General features: G+C 43.1%; 1 protein-coding gene across 2 annotated transcripts in view; it reads right to left on the reverse strand.

Annotated features, from left to right (window-relative positions):
- Rai14 (retinoic acid induced 14) overlaps positions 1-9,487 on the reverse strand; it is a 133,047-nt gene extending 123,560 nt beyond the window's left edge. The window contains exon 1 of one of the 2 annotated variants that reach the window (XM_051182533.1): positions 9,260-9,487. The gene's annotated coding sequence lies outside the window, so the exon portion shown is untranslated. The remainder of the gene's footprint in view (positions 1-9,259) is intronic. The other variant, XM_051182534.1, reaches the window with a different exon arrangement.
- Between the last annotated feature and the right edge of the window lie 15,187 nt (positions 9,488-24,674).

Raw genomic sequence — 24,674 nt, forward strand, 5'->3', positions numbered from 1 at the left:
CAAAAAGAACCAGTAAATTGCCTTGAAAGGTAGAACAATTCTAGAATGGCTGCTGGCAGAAGGAAGCTCCATCTTAGGAGCCTGCATGGACCAATTTGTAAAGAGTGCTCCCTCTGGCCATTCCCTCCCTCCCACATCCCTTCCTCTCAAATGTGAAGCATAAGCTTAACCAGTAATTTCATTGATATTGCAAATCAAATCCTTCTCCACCTAGCTTTGCTGAGGATAACAACTGTCTATCAGAGCAAATATAAAGACAGAGAAGCTAGGGACCCTTTTTATAAGTTATCTCAGGTGAAAACCACAGACTAGGGTAGCAGGTCTCATGATTTTGGCAACAATTCAGAAAATGGAAATGTCTAATACTTAAGATACTTTTATTGTTAGGACATTTCTGTACATGAAGAAATTATATTGTCTTATATAATTCTCTCAACATATGTATAATTTTAATGCTGGAAAGGTTCTGCAATTCTTCAGGACAATGAAAAAGCATTGATACTACTTTAAGGATAATTCTAGAAAAGCTGCCCAACAAGACAAGGGCATGGCAGGGGAAAGCTGCTAACATCTGCCCTGCAGCCACATACAGAGGCACCCACAGCCTGCTGCTGTCCATCCACCTTGGCCAAAGCAGATAGTGACAAGATTATGTGGGCTGCATCTTGTTTCTTTTGCCAGGATGGATATAAACACTGACTTTGACTGTTGGGGTAATCAAAACCCCTTTGTTCTAAGGGTATGCATTTAAAGCAATCAGGGGAGGCATTAGGGCAGAGGAAGAAAGGAAGCTTCCCCACAAACAAGGCATAAACAGTCACTGCCATGAACAAACTGGCCCAAGTACAAGCTTTAGCTCAGTGTCATTAGGAAGGAATCCTCCAACTGTGTCTATTGCTGGCTTTGAGAAGCAAGAAAAAAAGTAAAAGAGGTAAAACTTCACACTGAATAGAGTTGCACTGCACCTAAACTGTAAGAGTACAGCGAGATCACTGACTACACAAGTACAGAATGAATTTTTTTTTAAAAAAGAAAGAAACTCTAAGAAAATCCTATATTGTAGAAAGGTTGATATTGGACATTAGTGTTCCTACCCTATATTATATAGTTGGGGTTTTTTTCCAATTTAATGACAACAAAAAGTTTATGAGGAGAAAAACAGTGAATTCCAAGAGAAAAGTGCTATCAGACTCTCAAAGAAAATCTAAGGATTTGGTCACATCTCTAAACAAAGGTTCAAAAAGGTTCTGAAAGCAACTTCCTCCCAGGATGCGTGTGGGAGCCTGAAGACTGTCTGTTGAGAAAAAGGAGAGACTACTGGTCAACCTCCTGTCCAGTGTCACAGGCTTCCAATAAGGTTCATAAAGGTTGCTGAGCCCCTCCAAGAACCCTGTTACTGCTCCCTTTAGTTTCCCTGTGACTGCCTACCTGGTGGCTGGGAAGGGGTCACCATTCCTTAGCTGCCTCTCTCAGCAACACACAGAACACCCTCATTTTTGCCAAGTCTTCAATCATCAGTGGGTCAACTTTCATGGGAGGAGACATTCGGATCACTTGAACATTCCTGTCAAATTAAGACTCCGAACAGAACCTGCTAACTCCCTGAAAGTGTGTGAGAGATTTATGTGTTTCCCTCTGAGCCTGAAGGCTGCTAAGGACTTGGGTTCTACATCATTTCTGTCCCTCACATTCAATAACATTTGCCTCACCTGAGACTCCCAATTTCCATATATTCTTTAAAGTGGCTTGCCCAAGTTTGAACAAGTCTGTGTTTGTCACAATAATAATTAGCTTGTATGTGTTTAGGAGCCCAGAATTGCAAGCATGTCTAGTTCTACTACATACTGCCCAAGTAGTTATTTTCATTTCTCTGGGTCTCAGTATCCTCTACAAAATGAGTTCACACCACTGTCTCAATCCAACCACCAACAATCCATCACAGATTAAATCTGTCTGTGAACATGCCGAACCCTGAAATTAAGTCCATGAGAGCAGGGCTTGTCATTCCAGGACATTCAAACATTGAACTCCCCCATCAATCTTTGCCCCTTATGAAAAATCTGACCACATCCTAAGGTCAGACTAAGACCAACCTTGACCTTATTCACTGTGAGCCCAGCAGCAAGGTGCCTGCCATGGAGAAGGTCCTCAGGTCAAGTCACCCGTGTGGCTAAGAGACTGTAATACTACACATAGGCTAGCCTCTGTTTTGGCACAAGTTTTGAATGTGGTGGTTTGAGATGTCACTGTGGGCATAGTTCAGGTTCTACAGAGTATGGCTCACAATGGCAGTGCCTTCCTCCAGTGTGTGAAAGTTTCACAGGAAGAGGTTTTCCTCTGCAAGAGCAGCCCTAACTGAGAGCTAGCCTACCACAGGGTTTGCTGAGACAGCCCCTGCTGATGAGGAAGCTAGGATTAGCTGGACCAGAGAGAAGCAGAAAGATGGGGCAAGTTGGGATGTTCCTGCAATGGTCTAAGTGTTATCAGATAAGGTTCAGGTTGTCCCCAGTGCCTCTTGAGAGAGAAAACAGGGACCTGCTACCTACTGGTAAACAAGGGCAGCAAAGGCCCAAATGCAGACCAAGGGATGCTACCCATGGATAAGGAATTCCAGCTCAATTTCTAGAACTCTTCAGACCTTAAAAAAAGTCATACCACAGAACAGCTGTTTGGCTTCTATGATAAGTTTTTAAACTTTTTTTTGGGGGGGGGGTGGGAAAGGAGGCACATGTCATGCTATGCATGTGCAGGTCAGAGAATGACTTACATCGAGATGGTCAATCTTGGCAGCAAGCACCTCTGCCCACTGAGCCAGCTCACCAGCCCCCAAAGCCATATTTTATGTCTTCTAAATAGCATCATACTGCATCCAATGGAACCAATTCTAAAAAATGGCCAACAGTGTGTGGACTGGAGAGTGTAGCAATTAGTGACTATGTTTCCAAGTGTGGTTGCAAATCCCACAGTTAGTTCCTGGCATACATGGCAGGTTATCAACCCTTCTTGAGGCGTGGAGGCATGTAATAGAAAACAGGTTCCCTTGAGAAGGGGTATAAATGCAACAAGGATTCCCAGATACATTCCATGGATTTGGGTTTTCTCAAAGATCTGAGTATTCTAACGAGGTTCAGAAAATGCTTTAGAGCACCAAGGTCTGCAAACATCTGAAAACAGATTTTAAAAAGCATTTTTGAGACAATTTCCTCCATGGAAAAATTGGTCCAACCATGCATCTGATGTGCAGAGTGCCCGTCGACAGCGCCAGAGCAGTCCAGGATTACTGCAACGAGGTCTTCTTGGGTTGGAAGGATGGATTCCTTTGGGAGGAAAAGAGCTCCTTACTGCCCAAGTGTAAAAGGAGCTTTTCTTGGTGCTTTCCCCTGCCAGCGAGTCTGCCAGGGCTTCCTTTCCTGGCTAAGGTTCTGGCATTCCAGCCAGCACCAGCAATTGGAAAGAAGCAGTGGAAGTTTAAAAAAAAAGGCGGGTGGGGGTAAAAGATTAAAAATAGAACCAAAATTCTTGATCAAGCAAGTTGAATTCATCTAGAATCATAAAGAAAAACCAGGGCTGGGTGTGGCTGCATGGTCTCAGCACCCTGATGGCCGAGGCAAGAGACCTGCAAATTTGGGGCTGGGAGAGGCTGATTTTGTTCTTATTTATAACGAGACAGCAAGCAACACTGAAACTTGAACATTTTTAATTGTCTCTGACAGTAAACTGATGTAGTATGCATGTTGCTTTAGTATAAACTTTTCTACTCACAAATACAAAATTTAAGAAAAGAGTTATTGGGCTAGAAAGATGGCTCAGTGGTTAAGTGAACTTGCTGCTCTTCGGAGGAACTTGCTGCTCTTCAGAGGACCCACTGGGGTGGGGGTGGGGATCCAAACTACCTTTAACTCCAGTTCTAGGGGAATCCAATACCCTCCTCTGGTCTGTAAAGGCACTGCATGCAAGTGGTACACAGATATACATGCAAGCAAAACATGCACAACATGAAATACATAAATATTTAGATTGCTTGCTGAATAACAGGGTGAACTAATCATGATAAACATGTCCAGGGTGAACAATGGGCATGGAACCATATCACAAGACAAGGCAATTTTCAGTAAAGTCATCTGCTACAGAAAGGATTGGAGCAGTTGACAGGTGAAGACAAGATAAGATGACATGAGTCACCAAAGCACAGCAGTGGAGACCTAAAGTGCAAACATCTCCAAGCAGTGGGGACAGGGGGATTTTCTGAACAGCGTCTCAACTCCAACACACATTTTGCTGCAGCCTACCTACACTGTTTTGTGACTATTGTTTAAATTCATCTCCACCCTAGATGGCTTTATGTCTCATGGCTACTGTGAGGGGCTTAATGACATGCTCATATGTGTTGTTCAATAGGTACTAACATGCACCAGTATATATCTACTGGACTCCCTGAATATAAAGCTGAACAGGTACACTTACTTCAGTGAAGGTTTTGTTTTTAAATGCACTAATATGTAGTAGAACCACTTTTTAAAATGTTGGCTAAATTTAATGATAATCTATCGCAAATCATTTTTTTCTTTCTTCCCTACAGAAGGCTGGAGCTAGAAAATGGGAAATATGGTGAACAATCCTTCTCTAGCTCTTGTTGTATTGCTTGCAACTGTAAACCAAGAGAAGAAATCTCTTCATTTAGCACCTCACTATGATCCAGTGCTTGTGGTTAACCAAGTCCATCTTGAACCGGACCATACTTTAGAGGATAAAACGGTTGTAATTCAACATTCTAGTCATATTTTAAGGATGTTTGTCAGTATCACTTACCTATATACTTAACTGGAAAAATTAGACTCCTTTCCCTGCCCCACTTTTTTTTTTTTTTTTTAATACACAAAGCCCTTTGACACATCTAGCTTTGTTCTGTCAACTCCTATACTCATCACCCACGGTAGAGAAAATTCAGTTGTCTCCCAGCAAAATTAAGCCTGTACTATGCAGTGAATGTTGTCTGTACCATGAGTGAAGGACCTTCTGATGTGACTGTTCTAACCCTGAGTATGCTTAGGTTCCTGCCTCACACTGGCTGGTCTTAGACCTTCAGATGAAGATCACTTTCCCTCCACCATAAAAAGACCCCATCCTACAATCTTCCTAGATGAAGGCATTCAAGAGTAATTCGGACACCCTTCTGTAGCAAGCCAGGGAGATGCTTTTCTGTTCATTATGTCTGGTGTTGCTGGGGACTATGAAGACATGTTTAAAGAAATGTGTATGGAGGGAAAGGTCTGTCCCTTTCACATCAGGGTCAACGGGAGGACAAGTTTGTCAGGAAAACGAGAGATGAACACATGGCCAAGTATCCGTTCCTTGTTTTTCCTTGAATTTTGATTCAGGCAAACATTGGGTAAAAAATACCTCAAGAAACAAGTACTCTGAGATAAGTTACACAGTGAAATAGAGTGGATTCTTTGTAAGACTTTTTTTAAAACCCCACTAGGACCTATAAGTGACACTGGAATACTACAAAGAACATCTAACACCCTCAGGATGTCTAACATGTGCAGAAGAAAGGAGAGGCATAAAATACCAAGTTAAACAACAAACATAATATTGATAGGAGGGCTTGACGGCATGTATCTGTAATTCTATACCTTGAGCAGAGGTAGGAGTGAGTTGTCCACATAACAAGTTACAGGCCATCCAGGACTACAAATAAAAAACACCTTATACTCATTTATGTTTATCTGATGAGTGACTACTATGTACCAACAATGTTCACAATACTCATGGGACAACAATTTAAAAAGATGCAAAACTCTTGCCCTCATATATCTGTATTCTAGTATAAGAAGGCAGCACTAACATAAATTAACATATCTGACAGGGGCCACACTGGGAAACAAAACAGGTGAGAGGTTGCAGGATATACTGGGTGGAAGTGTCTGAGAAAACACCTCAGGGGGAAAGGCCACAGTCCATGTAACGGAGATGAGGTCCAGGGAGAAGGTACATCAAAGGCAAGAACTCAGGGCCAGAACGTGCCTAGAAATCTGAAGGAACAACATAGACAACAAGGTGCTGACTGCCTAACTCTTCTTTGAGGAGTTGGGTACCATTAGGGACAAGTCATATCATGAACACAGCCACACTTCCATAGAGCAGAGTCCTGCCTCTTCAGGCACACTTAAACCCTTAGGCCTAAAAAGGAGGAAATGAGGAAGAGGACACTGAATGAGTAATTCCAGAGCAGAGGACCAACAAGCCTTTAGCACTAGACCAAACTCAGCAATGTGATGAACTATTCTTATTAATAATGAAAAAGAAAAGAAAGCCCAAACAAAATAATCCAGTCAGCTAGCTTGACCTAAATGCTTGGAGTTTAAAGGTGACCAGTACTCACTTTTTCATCTAACAGATGGCTGAGACAGACCCCAAACACTCCCTGAGAAATGAATGAAATAAGGAAAGCAGTCTTCCAAGAGCTCACTATCCCAGTAACTAGCCACACAGGAAATCTGTGAGCTTGGAAGCTTGTCTTGGGATGTGGACCACTATACTACAGCATGCTACAGAAAAAAATAAATAAATAATATATATATATATACATATACATATACATGTACATATACATATATATATATATATATATATATATATATATATATATATATTGGGCTCTCTCTCTGCTAAAAGTGTGCCCTGTAAACCATTTTTCACTTGATGGGGGGTGGGGGTGAATATATTATTCACATATTAGATTTGCCTGTAAAGACCTACATGAATCTCAAACCAACAAAAAAAATCTTTAAAGAAGCAAGCTGTAGGTATATAGAATTATAGCATGAATGCAAAACTATACACAAAAATGCTCATGATTTTTTATAGACACACAGGACAGAGCATGCTTGAAAATTATGTATGCAGTAAGTCATTCCTGCTTGCCTGATGCCAGAAGCAGAGAAGAAAAGAGAGATAAAGTATTTGTTATCATACCTACATAGTGGAAAGATTAATGCCTTACTAAGCTCAATTGTTGCTTATCTCTGAAATCTTTCCATTTATTCCTATTTTGGAAAACAAGCAGGTTAAGGAGGAAGAGAGTAAAAGTCAACACTGAATCCTGTTAAATCCAAGGCCGGGTTGTCTTAACTCCAAATCTCAATTTACCTATGAATTTGGGTGGCAGTGGGGGTGGATGTTAACATGGTGCTAGAGCCCATCTTAGCACACTACAGGCCCAGAGTTTGATAGCAAATAACATCAAAAAGGGCTGGCTTTCCCAGCAGAAAGAGGGGCCTTGTGCCAAGCCTGAAAAAGACCTGAGCTCAGGCCCGGAAACTACATAGCAAGAGAGAACTGACTTGACAAGTTGTTGTCTTCAGACCTCCACAAGCATGTGGTAGGGTCCACTGGAAAACACACATATCTATGCATGTACATACATATATTCGTGCACACACAGACACACAAATGGCAAACAAAAAACAAGGGACATAGCAGTTTTATCTTCTGATACAGCTTTAAGGAGTGGCATTCTAGAGACAGCAAATGTATGGAGCCAGCATATTTCTTTCTCACCAAATCCCCAGAGGCTGGGGCATCCCTTCTTACTAAGTTTCACAAAGACAGTACAAAGATCTTTCAGCTGAGCTATATACACCTGCACTGCTCTTAAAAATCATTAAAAAAAAAAAAAAAAAAAAAGCTAAGGACAAAGCTACAACAAATTCGTTAATAAGGCATCTCTGTGAGTAGAGATAAAATTGACAACCGAACACCAGATGTCTCTCCCAGTCCATAGTAAACAACAATTGAATTTCTTCTGATACAACTGGCTGTCATGTAAGCTGTAAGCGTAAAGGAGATAAGGCCTCGCTAGTAAGTTATTACTAACAAAACATAAAATTAAATCCATCAGTTAAAAAGCAAATGTGCTGTCACACGTGTAAACAAGGACCCAGCACTTGTGGGACAAAGCAATCAAAGTCCAACCTCACTGAGATTCACAGGGTTTTTTTTTTTTTTTGTTTTTTGTTTTTCCAACTATGTTCCAGCTCATAGGAGATGCAAGTTCCCGCTAAAAGAACTTATGAAAGTCCCTCTAATGAGCAAAAATAGTTCCTCACCAGGTCAGTCTTTACAGCCTTGAGATCTCGCACCCCAGACAGACAATGAGCAAAGCCTCCTGGTCCCTGGCGGCTCCACGCTATTTTTCCTATCGTGGTTCCCAGTCAAATCACCTGTGAGCCCAGAATGAAGGAAAGAGGCAGGTACCAGTGGCCTTGCACACTTCGTCACTGGGAGTAAAGCTGAGCTGAGCTGGGCTCCTTAGAAATGAAAGCCTGGCTTTATATAAAGCTCAGGCCTCTGAGGGGTCACCCCTGCCAGTTCAAGTCACAGTGGGTTCCATCTGGTTTAATCCCCCATCTGTTGCCTTTCCAGACTCGAACCACCCACCCCCTCCCCATCTCCAAAATGAGATGCGAAATCCAAACAGAAAAACCGCTGCAAACTACAGAACCTAAACTGCAGACACAAACTGGCCCAAGCCAACAGTGATGAGAGAGTTGAAAGGATGCCCGCCCTCCCAGATGGGTCGCTATGGATGGCGACCTAACCTCAGCTGCCTGGAGTGTGCTTCAACTCCAGCATCTTCCTCCCCGCAGTCCTAGGAGCTGTGGTGGTGGGGGAATGACAAGGAGAGTTGGAGACAGGGGGCTGGGGCAGGCCCGGGCGGTCTCGCCTTCGTCCTCCCGCCAGCTCACAGGCTCCCTTGAGTCCGTGAAGGAACAATAGCGGACAGTGGGTATCCAGAGCCACCCGGCGTCTCCCGCTCGCACCTCCTTCTCCGGCTTTTCCAAGTTCAGCGGAGAGGCGGGTCGAGCCCAGCAGCAAGGATTCGGGAGCGGGACGCTGGGCAGAGCACGCAGGTGGGATGAGCTGCCCCGGGTACTCAGTCACATCGTCCTCCGTGGTCGCGTCATTCATTCCCACCCGTGCTCCCTCCTCAGACACCCCGCGCCTCTGCCCCGCACCAGCCCGTCAGAGGAGACGAGCCCCCTTACCTAACTTGGTCGGTCTTCTGTTTCTGCCAGACCCCACTATCTCTCCCGTTCCTCTCCCAAACGGTCTTCCGCGGACAGCGGGTGGCCAAAGCTGTGTGTCCAGACCGTAACTCCCGCCCCGCGCTCTCGCCATCCGCAGCCCCAGACACAAAGGCGGGGACCAAGCCTGCACCCCGAACCCAGTCTCCCTGCTAGGCGCCGCCACTCACCCCATCCAAGCGGCAGCCTCCGCTCCCGGCCCCGCTGGCCGTCCCGCCCGCCGCTTCCCCAGGAAAGCGCGGCCACCGGGCTCGCTTCCTGCTCGGCTTCCTGCGCTGGGTCCCTCCTCCTCCTCCTCCTGACGCGGGGGTCAGTGGGCTCTCAGCTCCCGGGCTCCGTCGGCAGGGCGGGGGCAGCGGCAGCACCACCACGTGGCCATCGAGCGCCGGCCCCCGCCGACCTGGATCCCGTGGGCTCGAGGAGGGAGGTGCTAGCCACTCCCACCCCGCGCGGCCCCAAATTCCCGGAGTCAGGTGACCTGGCTGCTCCCGGGACCTGCGGGAGGTGCTCTCGGACCGCCCACGCCCGGTGCTCCGGCGAGTCCAGGACGTCCACGTTCAGTTTTGATTTCTGCAGATCGTGGGATCCTTCTGCGTAGATCTGTCGCCCGTCTTAATTTGAAGTTGTTGGGAACCACGTTATGCGTGTCCCAACGCTGGGGTAAGGATGGGTGCTCGAAAAGTACTCGTTTCTGGTCAAGTACTTCCAAAGTTATCTGTGTTCTTTGGAAAAGCAAGGTCAGGGGCAGAAGTCAGAGCCACTGACCCAAGCCCCTCTGAACCAAAGTCGAATTGGTTCCGTTTCCAGAGTTACCGAATAGAAAGTAAACTACAATCTATTCACATTTTCTAGGCTGAACCGGACTGTTTCCTTACACTCCTCAGGTGGTAAGACAAAACTTAGTTTTGATTTGCTCAGGAGTTGGGAAGACTATCTCCAGCCAATACTGATAGGCTGGAAAGGAACAGGAGCGCCCTCAGCGGGGTGTGTGAGTTATGTCCTCTGAAGCTTCCCTCCCCAAGCCCACCAAGACAGGACCACTGACCCTAGATGATTCCTCCGTTAATTCTGAGGATTTCAACCCTCTCCACTTATTCTATTAATTTAAGCAGCCTTTTCCATGCATTTTTAGTCCCATTAACCAACTAGGTCGTAGAAAGTTAGACTCACCAGAGCTCTATGGACTCCTGTGTCTTGACACGGAGAGAACTAAGTGGTGTTGTTGTTTTTGCTAGGATCTACTTACTGTAAATCCACCGATGTCGGGAGGGAAAACAGCCAATTCCAGCAGAAGTGAGATTCACTCTGACAGCAATCAGTCTACAATACCTTGGCTGTGTGTTAACATCAAATATCCTGTGCTTTTCCCCCACCCTTATGCAGCTCCTTGCCCCAAGAGAACACCCTGCCTACTCTTTCACAAGCCAGCTTGCCAACTAGAAAACAAAAACTTCATCCTTAGCTCAGGAGTCTTTGCTTCCTCACATTATGCATCAAAAAAAAAAAAAAATCCCAGGGGGCTAGGGAAGTAGGGTGTAGGGGAGGAACCACTTCAAAGCAAGATGCACACTCTCATATGTGATGTAAACTCAAACCACACTAAAAGAAATGTAACTGATAAGTACTCTGTTTAGTGCTGGCAATTTCTGCAACCCAGATTTTCATCTTGATTTCTTTGATCCGTTTAGATCATCGAACCTACAGCATTGAGTGTAGTCACCTGTGCATTTTGTTGTATCAAAGGCAACTGGGATAATGGCACAGGGAATAAAGAGCTGCTTTGGAAATGTCAGTGACCGATGACAAGTCACAGCAGTCAAACTATTAAACCAGTGTCAAGCCAGCCTTTCATTCACCCAAGTCTTCACCTGTGCTAATCTTGCCCAGTCACCTGTAAAGAGCCTTTGTCAAGCTGCCAGGCTCCCATAGGTGTCTACTCTCGTTAGTTTAAAACCCATCCCTCATCAGCAAGTCTGATGTGTGTGAGGCATTGTGTGGAAGGAAGACTGTGTCAAAACCATTTGCAGATTCACTCTTTTCAGAGTCAAAACTGACATCTAATAGACTCCATCTAGAGTCTTCAACTGCCTTAGACAACAGCTAAAATTCTCCCTTCTGCAAGGAAATTAATGGTTAAGTTTGGGGTAAAGTAACATCTCATTGTTCTGTTTTTTGTTTGCTTTGCCCAGAAGTTTTAGAAATGACAACTGAGCTCAGGATATTTAACTATGTCTAGGACTGTAAATGGGCATCAAGAATGAAGTGACCATCTTCTATCTCACGTCTGTTAAAATCCTGTAGGATAAACAGGTTCATTCCTTTATCCCTGGGAAGGTAACTTTGGCACACTACATAGTGCATTGAATACTAAGAGCAAGGAGCCCGGGTGATCAGATCCATTTCTTTGTTTGTTTTGATTTTTCAAACAGGGTTTCTCTGTGTAACAGCCCTGGCTGTCCTGGAACTCACACTGTAGACCATGCTAGCCTCTAATTCACAGAGCTCCTCCTGCCTCTGTGCCCTGAGTGCTGGGATTAAAGGTGTGTGCTACCACCACCACCCCCTCCGGCTTTAGATCCATTTATTTTGCTTACTTTTGAACTTGAAGTGTTTTAACCTCTTCTGGACTTACTTTCCTAATCAATAAAAGAACATACATCAAATTACATGGCCTCTCAGAACCTTCTCAGTTCTAACCCCTAAGACTACTCTTAATTTGCAGAGCCTTTATAAGCAAAACCACCTTGTTGTTTTTAGGATAAAGCACTCTCTAGTGATTCTCTTGTCACAGCAACAGTAAACTCCAAATCTCATCGGTGTTGGTTCCCCTCGGATTAGGAACATTTGAAGATAATAAAAACTACTCAACCTTGTGATATAGATATCATACCATAACCAAAGTATCCTCCACTTTATTTGGTGTGTGGTGAGTGCTACAGTTTGGATCAAGATGTCTATGTGTGCTCAAGGCTTTGACTCCCCAGGACTGTGCAATTGGCAGATGGTGGGACTTGTGGGAGGTATAAACTTCTAAGAGACATTTCAGGCCCAATGTGTGTGCCCCATCTTTATCTTTTGCTTCCCCTTCATGCAGCAAGCAGTTTGGTTGTGCCATGAGCACTGGCTGTCATACCACACTTTGCCACGAGCCTACCAGCACCATGACTGTGAATCTCGCATTGCAGCCTCTGTACCTGTGAACTAAAATCAGGCTTCCAGCCAAGAGTGATTGCACGTGCCGGTAATCTCAGCTTTTGGCAGGGGAATTGGGAGAACAAAGTCATCTCTATCTTCATGATGAATTCAAGGCTAGGTCAGGCTACATGAGACCTCATCTCAAATGTCCAAATTAATTAATTAAAGCTTATCTTTTTATAGGTCAATTATCTCTCGTGTTTTGTTACATAGATGGGGCTCTGACTCACAGTCAACATCTGACCCCCGACTCTGTCTAGTAAAAAAGCATCCAGATTGAGAGAAATGTGGGGCTCTGCATCCAATCCAAAGAAGAAGGGGGAAAACATAATAGTACAGTCAGAAGGCTGCATTCACGTGCAAGCTCTAATATTCATAGAAAAAAAACATTCATTTTATATTTCTGAGTATGAAACCACTAACACAGGGAAACATTTAGATTTCAGAATTTAGCAAGTCTGTGGTGATAAAGCAGCTTCAAATGCTAATTGGTTTATGGTTTTGGACTAACCAGAAAGCTGGCAGGTGCCTTTCTAAAGGTAGGTCGTTCTCCTCTGCATCTCAACAGAGTTGCCCACCTGCTCAGGAAAGGAGGCTACAGAAAGCCCTGCCTCAGTGTCCTGCTCACAGAAGGCAGCAGGCAAGCTGAACATCTTGGCCTTGGCACCAGGGACCTGAGAAGACCATAAGGCTTAGGACTGCTGATCCTCAGTGCTATCCTGGTAGTTTGGTGGTGACAGATGCTACAGGTCTACTGGGTACCCATCTACCACGTACTATAAAATGCAAGCATACCCAATTGCACATGCTATTGTGAAGATTAAAAAAAGTAAAAGGAAGTGTCCCTAACCCTGTTTTTATATTGATTATTAATAGAAATGCTAATATTTTCTATGTCAGCATTGCTTTACCTATTTCTTTCTTGATCTAAACAAATATGGTTACTAGAGCTTGGTATTTAGCTAAAGTGGTATACTGCTTGCCTAGAACAGGCACAATGTCCTGGTTTCAGTCTCCAACACCACATACCGAAACAGATGGTTAATAGAAAATTAAAATTATTATGCAACTTTATATTTCTTTTTGGTGACATTGCTTTAAGGGTTCATGTTATAGAGAACACACTTTAGCACTCACTACATATCAAGTTCTTTTCTAAGTGATCAGCTACAGCAACCATGTGCTTAAGCATCCAGTTTTCTGCACTGCTCGATGTTGAGGGGAAGTTGCAAATTCTGGGGAGGTCTGAATAGAGGATGAGCAGCAAAAACTGGCAACATCGTAAGCTTACACAAGTGTTAGGTCAATTAATCCTTGTGTCAGTTTGATGGATCAGAAAGACTAGGGGCACAGAAAGAGTAAGTGATTTACCCAAAGCCATCAGGTTATGATCGGGTAGTAGGGGTTAGGATTCAGCTTAGGACAGTCTGGCTGCAGGGCCGTTGTCCTTAACTGTTACATAGTGCTATCTGCATGATACCTAACATAGATTTCCTAAGTATTGTTTCTCCTAATATCCAGAACTTAGGCATTATGTTATCATATATTTATAAATGGGGAAACAGTGTTTCACATAGATGCAGAAAATTGTGCGAATCACAGAACTAGAAAGAGTAGAGGTAAGAATCTAAGCATGGTTGTCCAAGTCTGGAATGATCCTTTTAGCCATTATTCTGCTGGCCATCAGGCCACCTCCACCAACACGTGACAATCAATCTCTTCATTGTTTTCCAGCTCTGAAGAGGACTGATTATGGAAGGGTGAAGCCCCAGCTGCCATCACTCTGGGTACAAGCAACCAAAGGCTTGGAAAGTTTGAACTTGATGGCCTTTCCTTTCTCAGAACATACAAAGCTAGTTGCTGTGTATCCCATTGCCAAGTTGCTTTCTTTACTGTGTTCATCGGAAATGTCAGGAAATATTTCCCCATGCAGACTACGGAAGATGTTCCAAAGGGTTCACAAACCTCAAGCTGCAACTCTCATGGAGCTCTGGAGTCAGAAGGGGTACCTTGGCATATGTGTCCATATGTATACTGTGTACAGCTTTTCTTGCTTCTGCTGAAGGTCACAATCTCAGGAGCCCTTAAATGTGACCTTTGGGAAAAATGAAAAAGTAACTACTAAATGTCTAATGAGTTAAGTTTCCCAGGAAAATGTGAACATTAACCTGCCACAGATAAGACACCAGAGCCAACTAAAGTAAATACTATCCAAGTCTAGCTTGGTGAACTAATGAGTTTATTGGGCATAGATGAGCCCAAAGCTCCTGTATTACCCCAAAATTACATCTTAGCATAAGTAACAACCTCCTGAGAGTTGCATAGATGGAATTCCCTTCAGTTAATCTTCTGTCTATACAGGAGCACCCTCTGAGACCCATGTGCAGTTGGGACATAACTACATGCAACTGGAGGTGAGGGTATAAGAGGGAGAGAGTAGCAGAGTGGTGGCGGCCACACGTTTAATACCAGCAGAGGCTGGTGGATCTCTGTGAGTTGAGACCAGTCTGGTCTATAGATCAAGATTCAGGATAACCAGGGTTACACAAAGAAACCCTGTCTCAAAATAGCCAAAGAGAGAGGGAGGGAGGAAGGGAGACAGGGAGGGAAGGAGAGAGCGAGTAGCAGGGTTCTGAGAAAGGCTAATAACTTCCCACTCCCTCCTGACCATCAACAGGTCTAATCTTGTAGTGGTTTTTATGTTGATCTAATTAAGATGATAACGGGAGACTGGAAAGATGACTCAATAAGAGTACTTGCAATGCAAGCAGGAAGCCCTAAGTGTGAGTGAATCCTTAGGACCCCATAAAAACCTAGGCTTCGAGGGTAGTATGAGAGCCTGCCTTAAGGCAATGAGGTAGAGAGTGACAGACAAGGACACTCAATATATTGCCCTGATCTCTACCTCAACATCTACACATACACATATGTATATTTCATGCACATGTTGATACCACAATAGTGTTTCAGGCCTATGCCCTTGGATGTTGCTCAAAATAGTCTGGTGTGGGTTGTGACATCAGGATCTTGCATTCAGAGCATCATCACCACATAGGGTCCTCTGCAGGGCTGGCTATCCTAGCTGGTCTGGGCTGAGCTATCCCTGACTCCTAAGCCATGCAAACAGAATGAGCTAGGTAACAAAGTAGGATGATCCCTACATGGAATCTTGCAAAAGTACCAAGTTCTTCTGCAGAAAGAGCGATTCTAAACCCAGCTGCTGTGAATCTCATACTCTCCATTTGAGATATATCAAGTTCTGCTTAGAAGCTATTTTAGTTATACCCCTTTCTTTCTCCAGTGAGTACATCTGAATACTATTCTTACTGATACAGTTTTGTTTTTGTTTTTTTCTGCTGATGTTGTGTTTTTCAAATACTCTGTGGCCATTTGGCTTTTGATCTTGCACTTTACCATTTTTCCATGGCTCTAAAATCCTCACTAACCTCATGAAATGGAGTGCTTCTTGTTTTCAGAACTCATCTTCCCACTGTGGGTGAACACACATGGCAGATTGTTACTGCTTAGGGCACTTGACTGCACTGCTGTGGAAATATTCAACAAAATTCCACAAACTCTTTGTTTGCTTTGCCTTAGTGCAAATTCCTCCAGCTATGCAAACATGCTCCTGGAGGAGGTTTTTCACATTCAGGACAGGCATTCTCCTAAGTTACAATTTGTCCTTGCCTCTCATAAAAGACTCCTGTAAGTTCTCATTATAGACTTCTGGTTTTTTTGAGTTGCAGAATATGAAGATGGTTGGGAACATGTTCTGGTTGTCTGTGTCATTCCAGAAGAGGAAAGGGGTGGAACCAGGGGTGCCAGAAAGGTCTGTGGCAAACGCTCTTTCCAGTTGGGAAAAGGAAGGCAGATGGAAACTAGCAAAGCAGAAAGAGGGAAGCAAGGTTCCCCCAGATTCCTAGAACCCCAAGAACACAAAAGCCCGGAAGATGAATTGTCTTTACAACAGTAGAACAGTAAGTGGGAACAGGGAAGGTTCTGGGGCGAAAGATATCCGGGTAGCTACTGGTCACCCAAGGGAGAGTATGTCCCTTGAATTGTGTGACAAGGAAGAGAATTTTGGAGGCCCTTTGAAAAGAAGCATAAAAGAAAGGAAGTTGGCACTGGATAAGACTAGGAACCTCTTACCCAGAGACCCAGGGCTAAGGGACAGAAGGGAGGTAGAACTTTGAGTGGGTCTCATATTTGCTTTGTGGGATTCTGGGAAGTATTTTTTAAACATTATTTAAACTGTGTGTCTTAAGAGGGCTCTCCACTTACTTCCTACTTAATGTGCTCATATTAGCAAATATGAGTTATGGAACATTCCTCCCCTTCCTGCTTCTCCCTCCCTGACCCATAATTGGTGTCCCACCCAGAGTCTGGACACTCCCTCCTGAATGCTTGTTCCCTAGGGATAGAAACTGACTAAAAACTAGAAGGGTGCTTGTGAGACATTTTATTATAGCATGTGTGAGGTGAGTTCTATGGAAGGCCAGTGAGAGCAGGAGGGCTGAATGCAGATGTACGGTGACCTAAAGGCCCACAGAAGGTGACATAAAGAGCATTCCCCACCCAGCTCTGAGCTGTTGTCAGAATCATGGTGAAACTGAGCTTCATTTTCTCTTTACTTTTAAACATGAAATAAAGATGGAAAACGAAAGTTTTCAAAACACACAAAGCTGATATGCTCAGGTAGCAAATTTAAAACTTACCAAGTGGTGCCTACACTTAAAAGCTATGCTAAATTGCTTGATCTTTCTTGGCTTCCCATTGTTCGTTTTGGACAGTAAACAGTTAATTCACAGGAAGCAAGTGCTCTCTGCCTGGTGCAGAATAAAAGGGGGAATAATACTGTTATCACTAATTTAAAGACGCAAATGAGTCATAAAAAGCTAGGGGAAAGGAGAGAGGGGATATAGGAAATATCTACTGTCATAGACTATAGCTATCTGCTAGATCTTATAAAGAAACTTTATCCACTAAATGTAAGTTACTACAACACTAAACTCATAAAGAAATATATATTTTTTCTGGTCCTTAAGCAACCCCCAGCCCACTTGGAGAGAGAGCATGAAGAAGATTATACTGTGGGAGAGTCAACTACCTCATCCCAATGTATGTCTTTGGAATTCTTCTAGTTTGTTACTATTCAGATAATCTAAAGACCTCTCCAAACACAGCAATTATTTCAAAAGGCCACCCTCTCACATAAGAAATTCACATCTATAAAGGAAATCTGTTTTGGTAAGTAAATAACCAGTGGGTACTGGTTCTCAACTGGTAGCATCCTTTCTGCCTTAAGGACCATCATTTCACAGAAAGAAGAGATCTGGGCTCCAACACCTGGCCCCAGTCAGAGGTGATATCCCGGGTGCCTGCTTCCTGGGACAGTTCAACTCTTCATCTGTACTACAAGTTCTTTCTCTGTATGTGACCTCCCACAACCTTCCCCCACGTGTCCAAGCCCTTAACCATTTGTTTGGCTCTATAAAACTTCAAGGGTCTGTTTCACAACCCTTTGCATCTTGTGCATCTTATGACTTCTGTTTGTACATGTTAATGAAAGATGTTCTTTTCTCCTGTTAATGTTCCTGTGCCCAGTTTATCTGCAGACAGTTTAGCTATCAGGAGTAGATAACCAAATGTTAAATTTCTCTATGGGTAAAAAGAGTCCGCAAAAGAAAGCAACCAGTGACTTCATGTTGCTCTCTGGTTCTCTGGTGGCATTTTGTGGCTGTGCAAAGCCATATGACCTAGCCAGTCATGCCATTGAAAGGGGAAAATACTGCCCTACTAACATCGTATAGAACTGCAGAATGTGACTAAACTGTTCCTCATTCTTCTGGGCAGCCAGCATTGAGAACTGCTCACCATACCATACTGCTTCCAAGCTAGTTACTGTCAGGTCCAAAGGAAACTCCAGTTCCCTGGACTCCAAAAGGCAGTCCAAATACCCAGAAGTAAGCTCAACCTGGACCTCAGGGGGATTCTTGGTGGTTAGATAAAAGCCAGCATTCCTTAAGAACTTGTGAAGCCAGTTCTTGTCTGCCAAAGGGAGTCATTCCTTATCTATGGCAAAATGGACATATGGCTCTCCAGTTAAATAATCTTTAGTACCTGTCTTAGTCATTGTTCTATTTCTGGGAAGAGACACCATGACCCTTTCATAAAAGAAAGCATTTAAAATTGGGGTTTGCTTGCAGTTTCATGGTGGGCCTTATGGCAACGTGCAGGCAGTCATGGTCTATAAAATTCTAAAAAAAAAAAAAAAAAAAAAAAAAAAAGCATGGTTCACACTCATGTCATTTCCCTGAGATTTTCCCTCCTTACAAGTTTATACATTTGTCTTTGCCTTTATTAATTTTTTTGTCATCAAATCCTAAGTGAGACTCATAAGGTCAAAATGTGACTCCCAGAGTGACAACAGGTCCTGAAATGCAGGCAGCCTGTAGTCATCTACTGATCTTTGTAGCTTCATTCTTGGCAAAGCAGACAACCCAGGATATCAAACATCCACATCCTCAGACAAATATGGGGTAGAAAAAAAATCATCCTCTGCCAAAATGAAGTCAAGAAAGCAATGTGATTTTCTCGGGTACTGGTGAAAGGAATGAAAACACAAACATGAGAGTTTTCTGACAGTTTGTAATCCTAAACCCGACCTTGGCAGGATCTAGTGCAGATATGTCTGTGGTCTGGGAAGCCGTGGGTAGAAAAATAGTTCGTTAAAAATGAATCTTATTCAAACCACACCAAACTACTCCTTCAGCCAGATGTTTTTGAACCCTGATCTTTAAGAGGAAACACAGAAACAACATAAATTGGGATCAACAGAAATGGTGGAGGACAGAGCTAGAAACTGGGCACAGTGTCATCTTTTGATGCAGACTATAAAGGAAATAGCCTTAAAATGTTTGTGAACTGTTAGAGAAACTGGAAAATATAAGAAAATAAGCAAAAGACTAGCAAGAATAAAGAATTATTTTTACCCCAGAGAAGGGGATAGGGACAAGATCTCCCAAACAAATTGGGAGCATGGAGGGGAGGGAGTTAGGAGGAAGAGAAGGGGAGAGGTGGGCATGAAGGAACAGGAAGATTGAGACAGGGAAAGAATAGAAAACCAGAAAAGAGATGCCATAATAGAGGGAGCCATTATGGGTTTAAAGAGAAATCTGGCACTAGGAAAGTGTCCAGAGATCTACAAGGATGACCCCAACTAACAATCTAAGCAATGGTGGAGAGGCTACTTTGAATGCCCTTCCACGATTATGAGATTTATTACTACCTTATATGCTACTTTAGAGCTGATGGAAGCAGAAGCAGACACCCACAGCTAAATACTGAGCCGAACTCCTGGAATCCAGTTGCTGAGAGGAAGGAGTGATGAGCAAAGGGGTCAAGACTGAGTTGGAGAAGCCCATAGAAACCACTGACCTGAACAAGGGGGAGCTCATGGACTCCAGTCTGATAGCTGAGAAACCAGCATAGGACTGACCCAGCCCCCCTGAATGTGGTGTTAAGGAGGACTAGGCAGTCTATGGGGCCTCTGGTAGTGGATCAGTATTTATCTCTAGTATATGAATGGACTTTGGGAGCCCATTCTACATAGAGGGATACTCTTTCAGCCTAGATACAAGGGGGAATACTTAGGCCCTGCTCCCAATGATATGACAGACTTTGAAGACTCCCTATGGAAGACCTCACCCTCCCTGGCGAGCAAAAAGGGGATGGGGTGGGTGTTGGTGAGGGAGACAGGGGAGAACAGAAGGGTTTGGAAAGTGGGATTGACATGTAAAACAAGTTTATTTCAAATTTAAATAAAAAATATCAAAAAAAGAATAAAAATTTATTTTTAAAAGAACTAAGCTACATTTCTATAAATGTTGAATATAGCAATTGAAATTCAAAACAATGGATGGATTAAACAAATGATTTATCATAGATGATGAGAGAATTAATGTCTCAACATATTCCCCAAACTGCTTATGCTGGAAACTGAAGTCCTAAAACAACAATGTTCAAACAGAATGGAAGACACATAGCTTATGATGCCTCCATCCTCAGGAACTGACCACAGTATTGCTGTGAAAAGGGTGTACAGCGTGAAGTCTACCTCTCCTACCACGTCAGGGGTCAGAGATAGCCCTGTTTAGGTCCTCTGTCTTCTGTCATCTGAGCACTTGACAAGAAGGCTTTTTCAGATGATGTTCAACTTGATTGTATATTTCTCAGCATCCAAAACTATGAGAACTATAATCCATGGTAATTACTCATCCCTGGTATGCTATTATAGCACACAGCCTGACATTTGATGATTGGAATAAAGGGTTTCAGAATTGTTTCCTAATACTCTATGTAGGCATGACATCATGGAGAAATAAGGATCGGGGAAAACAGATAGGCTGAATAGATGTTTATTCAGGGAGAAATAACTTACAACAGAGAGAGATGACCGTCAGCAGGTTCCAGTCCCAAGGATGCCTATGGATGCTTTCTGTCTCTATCTAGGAAGCAAGAGAGAGCTCTGGGGTTCCCGACCCAGATCTAGTTCCTCCACATCACCTCACATCTGACCCTGTCCCTATCCCCAATGGGGGTGGTCAGTACAACAGGTGCAGATGGTGGATAAAGGTATGGAAACTATGAAATAGAGGCTAAATGACATGAATGAAAAAATAGTCAAGACACTTGAAATTGGAATTCTAGAAGAATAGACAGAAGAAAGTAAAGGCAGTGTTCAATGTAATAATGAAAAACATGGATATTCAGAATTGGCAAGAATATGATTTCTCAGGTTGGTAGAGAAATACATTAGAAATCAAGAAATAATAAAGTAAATTAATGTCTAATGTTCTGCTAAAACTTTTAAAAACTAAGGTCATAGACTTAAAAAACCCAGAGAAAAAGATGTCATTGTCAGATAAAAATAGCTACTTGTCTTTTCAACAAAATTAAGAAAATCTAGTTTCTAAAGATATGGTTCATAGTATTGAGACAAAATAATTTACCCTAGAATTGTATACCCTACTAAACTAACACTCAAGATTAAGAGCAACTTAAAGATATTTTCAGAATAATATAGGGTGATATTACTATGCATCTTGTCTTCAGAAGATCCTTTATGATTGCCTCTACAACACAGATTTCCACTGTTAAAAAAAATTAGACTATGCTGAGCCACCATTGCATGGCATTGGCAGTACTGTTAAGATTCTTTATATTGGTTGGGTCCCTAGGAAGAAAAGGCTAATAGATGACACTATATACTCCTGTCTATACTCCAGTCACTCTTTTGCCTCTCTTTTGCTTTTCTTTTTCTTTATTTTTTTAACACTACATCAAAGTCACATGTAATTATGTGTATTGTATATACAGTATTGGCAAGGATCTGTTGGAAGGCAGTCATACCTGATACTCTGTTGTTTTGTGGACAGAATGCAGCATTTGGTTACTTAAGGAAGTGTTGGGGGGAGTTTACATTGTGAATAGAATTCTACTTCCCCAACTCAAATCCTGTGTACCCCAGTACCTCAACATGTAACTTTGCAGGGATTCAGGACTTTAAAGAGATAAGGTAAAATGAGGATATTTGAGTGTGCCCTATTCCAGTCTGGTGTTTAATAAGGACATAGAAGCACAAAAGAATGACTAGGTGAAGAGGTAGCAACTGTTTGCAAGCCAAGTGGATGAGTGTCAAAGAAAACCAATCCTGCTGTACCTTGTTCTTGGGCTTTCAGCCTTTAGATCTCACTAGAAGACTATTGGTGTCTGCTGTTTAGGCCCCTAGCCTATGGTATTTTTTGTTTGTTTGTTTCTGGTTTGCCATAGCTAAGACAGTCTCACTTCTGTACATGGCTTCTCCTCGATGCTAATAGAAAGGTTCACCTGGGAGAGGGGCCACAAGATACTCATATTCTGCATGCTGCATGCCTGAAGATTAAAGTGCTCAGAGGCTGAGTGAGACAAGATTATGAGCTTGAGACTAGGCTGGGCTACATGATAAAACCTAGTTTTAAAACAAACAACCAAATTCATCTTTTCTTTCTGTAGAACTGATGCCATGTGGTCAAGCAGTTCTAAGTACATGTCTTGACTGCTAGGAAGCCCACATGCTATAGTGCACCAGAAATGGCTGGTCATACTGACTGCCTGAACATAGCTAAGGTCAGTCTTGGGCTGCAGTGAAACCATTAAGTAGTACTTCCCACCTTTCTTTCCAAAGAATCCATTCCTTGTGTGTTCTTGTCCAGTGTCTGCACAAGCAGCAGCTGTATTTTTCCCTGGCTGTATGATGACTCTGGTCTTTATGATGCTCATGAACCAAAAGTTACTCTTCTGGCTCTGGGGTCTCTGAGCCCAAAAGTGTGTTGGGTAAGATGTTGAAAGACCAGGCCAGACAGTTCCACACTCCAGAAAGGGAAACTTGAAGAGACAAATATTTCCTATGCTGTGCACCAGAGGCATGCTGCAGTGTGTGAAGGAATGCAGAACATCTCTATTGCAGGCAAACACAGGAAGAGGCTGTGTGAGGCCTTGAGAACTCTAGGCAAATGCAGAGCCATGAAGGAAGTTCTGCCGCACTCAATATTTTTGTGTTATTCTGATGTTGTTTGCTAGACTCTCTGGTATTGATAGGTTTGAAAGTTAAACTTAGTAACATGTCTGGTAGACTACAGCTGGTCTCACATTCCACTGCTTTCCTTCTCTAAAACCAAATAAACAGAATTGAATGATACTTGGAATCCATGAATTCTCAAAATACCTCAGGTTGTAGGATTCAGGAAATAGTTCCTTCATTTTTTTCTTTTTCTTTTATTTTTTTAAGATTTTTTTATCCTATATAATATGTAATATAATGCCCATAGACATGTGCATATTTTATCTTCTTTTGTATCTTACCACATGTGTGCAGTGCCCATGAAAGATTTTTGGATCACCTGAGTTACAACTAGTTATGAGCACCTGTGTGGTCCCCAGAAAGAGTAGCCAGTGTTCTTGACCTCTGAGCTTTCTCTCCAGCTCTCGGCATCCTTGCTTTATTAAGCTCAGATGCACATCACTATCCACCTTAGCCTTTGGGACAGGGTCTTCCTTGAGGCAGGGGCTTGCGGATTTAGCTACCTTGGCTGGCCAGACATGCCCAAGAATCTACTGTGCCCCAGATTAGGATTACGGTGCTGCTGCACCTGGCTTTTCTCATTAGCTCTGGGCATCCAAACTGAGGCCCTCACACTTGCCTGGCAAGCACTTTACTGACTGTACTGGCTGGTTCTATGTCAACTTGACACAAGCTCAAGTCACCAGAGAAGAAGGAGCCTCAACTGAGAAAATAAGATCCAGCTATAAGGCATTTTCTTAATCAGGGATCAATGGGGGAAGTTCAGCCCACTGAATGGTGCCATCCCTGGGCTGGTGGTCCTGGGTTCTATAAGCAAGCAGGCTGAGCAAGCCATGGGAACAAGCCAGTAAGCAGCACTCCTCTATGGCCTCTGTTCCTGCTCCTAACTCCAGGTTCCTGCCCTGTTTGAGTTCCTGTCCTGACTTGTTTCAGTGATAAACAGGGATACTGAAGTGTAAGCCTAATAAACCCTTTGCTGTCCAACTTGCTTTTTGGTCATGGTGTTTTGTGATGGCACACTTTTACTTCTTTGACACAGATTCTCTTTTCTGTGTATCCAGACCATCCTGGAAATCACAATTCTCCTGCCTCCGCCTGTGTGTGGTATTTCCCCCTCCTCACCAATGTATTTAAAGTTTCCACAGACATTCAAGCACTTGCCTCTGTGAGAGGATTGACATTGACATCCGTACCCTGCTGAGCTGAAGTGTGACAATAAATAAGTCTTGCTGTGGGAGGTGAAATGAGAACAGAGTTATAAGTGGTACCCAAAAGTGGACATTTAGAATCCTGTGTGTGCTTCACCAAAGTCTCCGTGCCCTGCCCGGAGGCATGGGGGAGGCATGAAATCAGCCTCATTAGACTTGAGCTTCTGTGTTACAGTTATATGAAGAGCTCTCGTTAGCCCTTGTGGGCAGAGGAATAAAGCAAGATGTGTGTGACTCATCACTGTCTCAATTAATACAATAAATAAATGGCTATAAGTCATTACGCTTCATATAAGATTTAAGTAAAAAGATCTTTGACTTATAATGTATTTTGAAATATCCTATGTTTTTATTTAGGAGGTTAACTTTCCTTTCTTTCTTTCTTTCTTTCTTTCTTTTTTTAATGAGGACAAGGCATTAAATTTTGCTCCCAAGAATTCATACAACCTGGCATCTGTTTCAGATGAACTTCATTGTGGCAAATCTAGAGCGGCCTCAGCATTTTTTTTCCCTCTAAAGTGTTCAGATTATAACCATGTTCAGATTGTGGCCCATATAGAC

This window comes from Phodopus roborovskii, unplaced genomic scaffold, assembly GCF_943737965.1.
Source record: "Phodopus roborovskii unplaced genomic scaffold, PHOROB, whole genome shotgun sequence".
Lineage (NCBI taxonomy): Eukaryota > Metazoa > Chordata > Mammalia > Rodentia > Cricetidae > Phodopus > Phodopus roborovskii.